The sequence below is a fragment of the Monodon monoceros genome, unplaced genomic scaffold, assembly GCF_005190385.1.
Source record: "Monodon monoceros isolate NGI ecotype Baffin Bay Population unplaced genomic scaffold, NGI_Narwhal_1 Super_Scaffold_20, whole genome shotgun sequence".
Taxonomy (NCBI): domain Eukaryota; kingdom Metazoa; phylum Chordata; class Mammalia; order Artiodactyla; family Monodontidae; genus Monodon; species Monodon monoceros.
Genome location: NW_021703777.1, coordinates 20,484,832 through 20,494,849, shown reverse-complemented (window position 1 = coordinate 20,494,849; position 10,018 = coordinate 20,484,832).

Genomic DNA, 10,018 nt, shown 5'->3' with positions numbered 1-10,018 from the left:
GGCTTAAACCATACAAATTTATTTTCTTACAGTTCTGAAAGTCAGAAGTCCTAAAATCAAGGTGTCGGCAGGAGAGCATTCCTTCTGGAGGCCTTAGAGGAGAATCTGTTTCCTTGCCTTTTCCAGCTGCTAGAGGTCATCTGTATTCCCTGGCTCATGGTCCCCTCTGCCATATTCAAAGCAAGCAGGGTAGCATTTTATCATCTCTCCCTCTGACTCTGACCTTTCTGTATCCCTCTTATAATGGCCCTTATGATTTCACTGAGTCCACCCAGATAATCCAGGATAATCTCCCATCTCAAGATCCTTAATTTAATCACAACTGCTAAATCTCTTTTGCCATAGAAAGTAACAAAATCACAGGTTCTGGTGACTAGGATGTGGACCTCTCAGTGTTCAGTCTATCACACCATGTAACCCACAAAGCCTTCAACATTTACTCTCTGGTCCTTTAGGAAAAAGTTTGCTGACCCCTGCTTTAGACCATTGGACTAGAGGATCAGGACAGCAGCTTGTGGCCTGAGGGAGCAACTTCTCTGCCATGTAACCACAGGAGGGCTGCCCTCTAAGCCAGCTCTATGATGAGGGACCTACAGATTCAGTCCTCTTTAGAAACACAACTGCAATTAACCACGAAAAACCTGAAAAATACACAGAGCATTAGAAGAAAATCTAAATTTCCAAATCTATGTTTCCAAAATTCCAAGAAAGAAGGATCTTTTCTTGGCTATGTGGTACTTTTTTTTTTTTTGACTCTGACACCTATTTTTTCTCCCTGACTCCCATTCTTTCTTACCAATGGAACCTCAATTTTTAACCAGGAAGCAATGTACCCAGTTAAAAATATCCATCGCTCCAGCCTCCCGTGCAACTAGAGATTACCCTGTGACTCATTTTGATCAATGAGATAAAAGCAGAAATCTGCTGAATGGAGCTTCTTGGGAATACTACTGTTTTCACAACTAAAAAAGAAAAAAAAAAGAAAGAAAAAAGAAAAAGCACAGACTCACCTAGTTCATCCTTATAGCCCTTCACTATTTTCTTCTATGTCCAGCATAGAACATAGATGTGGTCATGGAGGTGGAACAGCCATTCAATGAAGAAGACGAACACCAGGTCTGATGATGGTAGAGTAGGAAGCTGGAAGGGTCCTGGGTCCTTGGCAACATCCATGAGCAGCTACATAAGCCCCGGACTGACCACCTCCAGACGGTTACATCAGAAAAATGAGCCACTCTTTGGCTTAGCCACTGTGGTCAGTATTCTTTTTTACATGCAAAGACAATCCTGGCAATTATAACATGATATGATGTATATCAAAGCTCCAGCAACATGATGCCTATCTGTGTGCTGTTCCGTCACTCTGCTCTAACGAGAGTGGATCTACTTCATATATGGGGTGGGGAAATGATGGATAGAACACAGGTCTTTTTCATGTAGTTAATTCTAACATCCCTTCGTGATAAAAAAAAAGAAAAAAAACCCCACAAAACCTCAAACTAAAAATAGAAGGGAACTTCCTCAAACTAATAAAAGGAATCTATGGAAAACCCACAGCTAACATTATACTTAGTGGTGAAAAGCTAAATGCTTTCCCTCTAAGATCAGGAACAAGGCAAGGATGTTTGTTCTTGCCACTCCTATTCAACATTGTACTGTGGGTTCTAGCCAGGGCAATTAGGCAAGAAAATGAGATAAAAGTTGGAAAAGAAGTAGAACTATCTCTCTTTGCAGATGACATAATCTTTTATATAGTAAATCCTAAATAATCCATTAAAAAACTATTAAGAGTTAATAAACAAATTCAGTAAGATGTCAGGATACAATATCAATATACAAAAATCAATTGTATTTCTATATACTAACAATGAACAATCCAAAAGTGAAATTAAGAAAACAATTCCATTTACAATAGCTTTAAAAAGAAGAAAATATTAAGGAATAAATTTAATAAAAGAAACGTAAGCACTGCAAGCTACAAAGCAGCACTGAAAGACATTTTAAAAGACCTAAATAAATGGAAAAACTTCCTGAGTTCATGGATTGGAAGATAACGTCATTAAGATGGAAACACTCCCCAAATTGATCTATGGACTAAATACAATTATTATCAAAATCTCAGCTGCCTTCTTGTACAGAAATGAATGGACAAGCTGGTCCTAAAATTCATATGGAAATGCAAGGGACCCAGAATAACCAAAGCAATCCTGAAAAATAAGAACAAAGTTGGATGAGTCAGAGTTCTCAATTTTAAAACTTATTACAAAGAAACAATAATCAAGACTGTGGTACTGGCATAAGGAAAGACATATAGATCAAGGAAACGGAATTGAGAGTCCAGATTTAAAATCAAAGTCTAAATAGCAACCACAGGGTTGGAAAATTCTGATGAGGACCAACCACTGGGATGAGATGGTGCAACTAAGAGTCAAGTTCCAAAGTGAGATGAACATGTGACTCTCGTAACTGGAGTCACCTGTCTGCTCCCAGGCTAAAGGAAGGCCGGGCTTCCAATTATAGTCCTCCCACCCAAGAAGAAAAGATGATAACAGATAAGGTCAGAATACTGTTAAGAAAATTTATTCTAGGCTGACCCTAGATTCTAGGCTGTGCCTATTGATTTCCACAGAGTAAAAGAGTGAAAAAGCATATTCTTGAAGGGGTGAGGGTTTCCCACACACCTCATTTTGGAGTTTCACCATTAAATATACACCTGTGCTTCTTTACATTTTTTCTCAGTTCTGGCGCTTCTCTGCTTCACTTGTTCCCAAACCTTTTGCCACGCTCTTTATTCTATATGCCTGTCCCTGTCCCTCCACCAACATCTTTACTACTGCCAAGCTCTCTCTCTCTCTCTTTCACACACACACACACATATACACACACACCAAACTCTCTCTCTCTCACACACACACACACACACACGCATGCACATTCATCCTGCATTCTTATCACAGCAGCAAACAGTACATTAACTGCATGGATTTTAGATTTAGACTGATCTGTTTTGAATTCAAGTTTTGCTATTTATTGACTTGTGCCCATCAGGCATATACCTAAACTCTAAGCCCGTTTCCTTGTCCATAAAATAGGGATAATACAAGGGGCTCATAGGGGCTTTGTGACATTAAAATGTGGTGTACTGGGAGTTCCCAGTGGTTAGGATTCCAGGCTTTCACTGCCATAGCCCAGGTTCAGTCCCTGGTCAGGGAACTTAAATCCCACAAGCCCCATGGGGCGGCCAAAAAAAAAAGAAAATTGGGGTGCATATAAGATATTTAGCCCAGAACCTGGCACACTGTAAATTCTCACTTAATGGCATACAATAGCTGTACCTATGGCAGCTTCCTAACCAGTAGAGATGTTTGTAAGAAGAAACTCCTCTGGGGCTGGTTTCATTCTGCTGAAGATCAGACAGAGACCCTGGCTTACCCACAGGATGGCAAAAATTATATCTGCAAAAAACTAATCCCTTCTTATGGTAGAAATTTTCCTAGACATAATTTCTCCAATGTCCATGTACTGACCTGTCTTCAGATGCTCTTAATAAAAATACATGGTTCTATCAAATCTGTTGCTTTTTAAAAGGGGGATTTTTAGGCTTACATATAAAATTATTAAGGGGTAGAGAAAGGTACACTGTGAAAGAGATAACAGATGCAGGATTTAACTTGGAATAAAGGAAGGCAGAGTGTGTGAAATTAATAGCTGTCTTCAGTAAGGATATTAAAAGCTATTATGATGAGTATAGTGGTCAGCTCCGTTCCATTGCCACTAAGACAGAAACGAATTATGAGGCTTAACTGTGGCTTTTAAAGTAGAGATTTACCCAACTCTGGATTAAACACACTTAGAAAAAGGAATCAAGGAATGGATAATGCAAACCAGTTTATAATGGAAAAAAAATGTCTATGAAGTGAAGTCATCGACACGTATTAAGGGAATGTCTTTATGAAGACAACCATTGACTGTTTTGAGGATTTTTTTTCCCCTGCTGCATTCATTTATTGCACAATTGACTGGACCAGTTGATAGATTATTTTTGGCATTTTTTTTCACTAAGGCATCTTAATTAGCTTTTATCACAGTTTGAAAAAAAAAAAACCAGGCCATCCTTGGACTGGTCTGTTGACCTTTGTCAGCCAGAGGAACACCGTTTCTAAAGTCCTGGCTCCAGGATTTCTCACCTTCAAAACCCTACTCCACTCAGGCTCCTGTCTTCCAGTGAAGATTCTGGCCCCTGATCTAAGCTCCTCTCTCCACTCTGAAACCTGTCAGCATCTTGGGTGACCTCAAGATCCACCATGATAACCAGCACTCTTCACTTCATGGTTATACTCTTGACCTTGGAACACCAGATCCACGCCTCCTAGGAAATCATACCTAAAACAGTAATTTCTTACTCTTCCAACTAGCTTCCTTAATTACTGCCCAGGTAACATCTATTTGATCTCTGCAGCCCCGCCGTGTTTCTTATCTTCTTTTTATCCCCCCATCCTTCTTGACTCAACTCTCCTGATCTCCAGGGTGACTGCTGCAAACCTCCACCTGCAATCCTGTCTCTTCCACTGCATCCTCGGCAGATCACCACACATTGCTTCCTCCAGAAAACAAAGTAGATGCTGTCAGAAAAGAGCACCCGTAACATGTGCCACCAAACTGTCACACCCGCCTTCTTCCACCTTCCCCCTTTCCTCTGGTGACAGTGGACGGGTTACCCTCATCCATCCTATCCTCCTGGACCCTGAATCCCTCCTCTACCACCTTCTCAGGAACAGATTGGCTCAGCTTTCAATATTCAGTCTCTCCTTTTGTACAGACTCTTCCCATCCGCATTTAAATACACTCATTATCTCTCATCTTAAAAAATAAAATCAGGGATTCCCTGGTGGCGCAGTGGTTGGGAGTCCGCCTGCCGATGCAGGGGACACGGGTTCTTGCCCCGGTCCAGGAAGATCCACGTGCCGCGGAGCGGCTGGGCCCGTGAGCCATGGCCGCTGAGCCTGCGCGTCCGGAGCCTGTGCTCCGCAACGGGAGAGGCCACAACAGTGAGAGGTCCGCGTACCGCAAAAATAAATAAATAAATAAATAAAATCAAAACTCTCCCTCAGTCGGCACTTCTAACCTGTCTCCTTAGTCTCCGTGAAAGACCTGTCTGCTTTCTGTATCCACACGCCTTGCTCATCTCACTCCAGTTGTTCTCAGGCTCCCATGGCACCAAAATAGCTTTCAACCCCACTGACCAGATCAAACTCTTTTGCAGTAAACTTTGGTTCTTTCTTGACCTCCAGGCAACGTCTGCCCCTGCAGACGACGCCCTGCTCTCTCACTTCCTGTGATACCTGTGCTCTGTTGGTCTCCTATCTTCCCTGTCTCTCTCCCCTCCTTTCCAGCCTCCTTTCGAGACCCCTCCACACATGATGTGTTTTGTTTTGTGTTTACTCCTAGGGTTCTTCTGTCCGAGGCCCTCTTCTCTTTTCATTCTTCAAGCTCTCCCTGCATAAGCTTGTTTACTCTCAAGACGTCACTTACTATCTAAAGTCTAGAGGCTTCCGGGAAGATGGCGGAAGAGAAAGACGCGGATCACCTTCCTCCCCACACATACACCAGAAATACATATACACTTGGAACAACCCCTACAGAACACCTACTGAACGCTGGCAGAAGACCTCAGACCTCCCAAAAGGCAATAAACTCCCCACGTACCTGGGTAGGGCAAAAGAATAAACAGAGACAAAAGGATAGGGACGGGACCGGCACCAACGGGAGGGAGCTGTGAAGGAGGAAACGTTTCCACACACTAAGAGCCCCTTCGCGGGCGGAGACTGCGGGTGGCGGAGGGGGAAAGCTTCGGAGCCACGGAGGAGAGCACAACAACAGGGCTGCGGAGGGCAAAGCGGGGAGATTCCCGCACAGAGGATCAGGGCCGACCGGCACTCACCAGCCCCCGGGGGGTGTCTGCTCCCCCCCCCCCCCCCCCCGGCGCGGGCGGGGCTGGGAGCTGAGGCTCGGGTTTCTGTCAGAGCGCAGGGAGAGGACTGGGGTTGGCGGCATGAACACAGCCTGCAGGGGGTTAGTGCGCCACGGCTAGCCGGGAGGGAGTCCGGGGAAAAGTCTGGACCTGCCGAAGAGGCAAGAAACTTTTTCTTACCTCTTTGTTTCCTGGTGCGCGAGGAGAGGGATTAAGAGCGCGGCTTAAAGGAGCTCCAGAGACGTGCGCGAGGTGCGGCTAAAAGCGCGGACCCCAGAGACGGGCCTGAGACGCTAAGGCTGCTGCTGCCGCCACCAAGAAGCCTGCGTGCGAGAACAGGTAACTATCCACACCCCCCTTCCGGGGAGCCTGTGCAGTCCGCCACTGCCAGGGTCCCGGGATCCAGGGTCAACTCCTCCGAGAGAACGCACGGCGCGCCTCAGGCCGGTGCAACGTCACGCCAGCCGCCGCCTCACGCTGGTGCAACGTCACGCCGGCCTCTGCCGACGCAGGCCCGCCCCGCACTCCGTGCCCCTCCCTACGACCGGCCTGAGTGAGCCAGAGTCCCCGAATCAGCGGCTCCTTTAACCCAGTCGTGTCTAAGCGAAGAACAGACGCCCTCCGGCGACCTATACACAGAGGCGGGGCCAAATCCAAAGCTGAACCCCGGGAGCTGTGAGAACAAAGAAGAGAAAGGGAAATCTCTCCCAGCAGCCTCAGAAGCAGCGGATTAAAGCTCCACAATCAACTTGATGTACCCTGCATCTGTGGAATACCTGAATAGACAACGAGTCATCCCAGATTAAGGAGGTAGACTTTGAGAGCAAGATTTATGATTTTTTTCCCCCTTTTCCTCTTTTTGTGAGTATGTATGTGTATGCTTCTGTGTGAGATTTTGTCTGTATAGCTTTGCTTCCACGATTTGTCCTAAGGTTCTATCCGTCCGTTTTTTAAATATTTTTTCTTTTTTTTCTCTTAATAATTATTTTTTTATTTTAATAAATTTATTATATTTTATCTTACTTTATTTTATTTTATCTCCTTTCTTTTTTTCCTTCCTTCCCGCCTTCCTTCCTTCCTCCCTCCCTCCCTCCTTTCTTTCTGTCTTTCTTTCTTTCTCTCTTTCTACTTCTACTAATTCTTTCTTTCTACTTTTTCTTCCTTTTATTCTGAGCCGTGTGGATGAAAGGCTCTTGGTGAAGCAGCCAGGAGTCAGTGTTGTGCCTCTGAGGAGGGAGAGCCAACTTCAGGACACTGGTCCACAAGAGACCTCCCAGCTCCACATAATATCAAACGGCGAAAATCTCCCAGAGATCTCCATCTCAACACCAGCACCCAGCTTCACTCAACGACCAGCAAGCTACAGTGCTGGACATCCTATGCCAAACAACTAGCAAGACAGGAACACAACCCCACCCAGTAGCAGAGAGGCTGCCTAAAATCATAATAAGTCCACAGACACCCCAAAACACACCACCAGATGTGGACCTGCCCACCAGAAAGACAAGATCCAGCCTCATCCACCAGAACACAGGCATTAGTCCCCTCCACCAGGAAGCCTACACAACCCACTGAACCAACCTTAGCTACTGGGGACAGACACCAAAAACAACAGGAACTACGAACCTGCAGCCTGCAAAAAGGAGACCCCAAACACAGTGAGATAAGCAAAATGAGAAGACAGAAAAACACACAGCAGATGAAGGAGCAAGATAAAAACCCACCAGACATAACAAATGAAGAGGAAATAGGCAATCTACCTGAAAAAGAATTCAGAATAATGATAGTAAAGATGATCCAAAATCTTGGAAATAGAATAGACAAAATGCAAGAAACATTTAACAAGGACCTAGAAGAACTAAAGAAGAAACAAACAACGATGAACAACACAATAAATGAAATTAAAAATACTCTAGATGGGATCAATAGCAGAATAACTGAGGCCGAAGAACGGATAAGTGACCTGGAAGATAAAATAGTGGAAATAACTACTGCAGAGCAGAATAAAGAAAAAAGAATGAAAAGAACTGAAGACAGTCTCAGAGACCTCTGGGACAACATCAAACGAACCAACATTCGAATTATAGGGATTCCAGAAGAAGAAGAGAAAAAGAAAGTGACTGAGAAAATATTTGAAGAGATTATAGTTGAAAACTTCCCTAATATGGGAAAGGAAATAGTGAATCAAGTCCAGGAAGCACAGAGAGTCCCATACAGGATAAATCCAAGGAGAAATACGCCAAGACACGTATTAATCAAACTGTCAAAAATTAAATACAAAGAAAACATATTAAAAGCAGCAAGGGAAAAACAACAAATAACACACAAGGGAATCCCCATAAGGTTAACAGCTGATCTTTCAGCAGAAACTCTGCAAGCCAGAAGGGACTGGCAGGACATATTTAAAGTGATGAAGGAGAAAAACCTGCAACCAAGATTACTCTACCCAGCAAGGACCTCATTCAGATTTGATGGAGAAATTAAAACCTTTACAAACAAGCAAAAGCTGAGAGAGTTCAGCACCACAAAACCAGCTTTACAACAACTGCTACAGGAACTTCTTTAGGCAAGAAACATAAGAGAAGGAAAAGACCTACAATAACGAACCCAAAACAATTAAGAAAATGGGAATAGGAACATACATATCGATAATTACCTTAAATGTAAATGGACTAAATGCTCCCACCAAAAGACACAGATTGGCTGAATGGATACAAAAACAGACCCATATATTTGCTGTCTCCAAGAGACCCACTTCAGACCTAGAGACACATACAGACTGAAAATGAGGGGTTGGAAAAAGATATTTCATGCAAATGGAAACCAAAAGAAAGCTGGAGTAGCAATTCTCATATCAGACAAAATAGACTTTAAAATAAAGACTATTAGAAGAGACAAAGAAGGACACTACATAATGATCAAGGGGTCGATCCAAGAAGAAGATATAACAATTGTAAATATTTATTCACCCAACATAGAAGCACCTCAATACATAAGGCAAATACTAACAGCCATAAAAGGGGAAATCCACAGTAACACATTCATAGTAGGGGACTTTAACACCCCACTTTCACCCATGGACAGATCATCCAAAATGAAAATAAATAAGGAAACACAAGCTTTAAATGATACATTAAACAAGATGGACTTAATTGATATTTATAGGACACTCCATCCAAAAACAACAGAATACACATTCTTCTCAAGTGCTCATGGAACATTCTCCAGGATAGATCATATCTTGGGTCACAAATCAAGCCTTGGTAAATTTAAGAAAATTGAAATTGTATCAAGTATCTTTTCCGACCGCAACGCTATGAGACTAGATATCAATTACCGGAAAAGATCTGTAAAAAATACAAACACATGGAGGCTAAACAATACACTACTTAATAACGAAGTGATCACTGAAGAAATCAAAGAGGAAATAAAAAAATACCTAGAAACAAATGACAATGGATACATGATGACCCAAAATCTATGGGCTGCAGCAAAAGCAGTTCTAAGAGGGACGTTTATAGCAATACAATCCTACCTTACAAAACAGGAAACATCTCGAATAAACAACCTAACCTTACACCTAAAGCAATTAGAGAAAGAAGAACAAAAAAAACCCAAAGTTAGCAGAAGGAAAGAAATCATAAAAATCAGATCAGAAATAAATGAAAAAGAAATGAAGGAAACAATAGCAAAGATCAATAAAACTAAAAGCTGGTTCTTTGAGAAGATAAACAAAATTGATAAACCATTAGCCAGACTCATCAAGAAAAAAAGGGAGAAGACTCAAATCAATAGAATTAGAAATGAAAAAGGAGAAGTAACAACAGACACTGCAGAAATACAAAAGATCATGAGAGATTACTACAAGCAACTCTATGCCAATAAAAATGGACAACCTGGAAGAAATGGACAAATTCTTAGAAATGCACAACCTGCCAAGACTGAATCAGGAAGAAATAGAAAATATGAACAGACCAATCACAAGCACTGAAATTGAAACTGTGATTAAAAATCTTCCAACAAACAAAAGCCCAGGACCAGATGGCT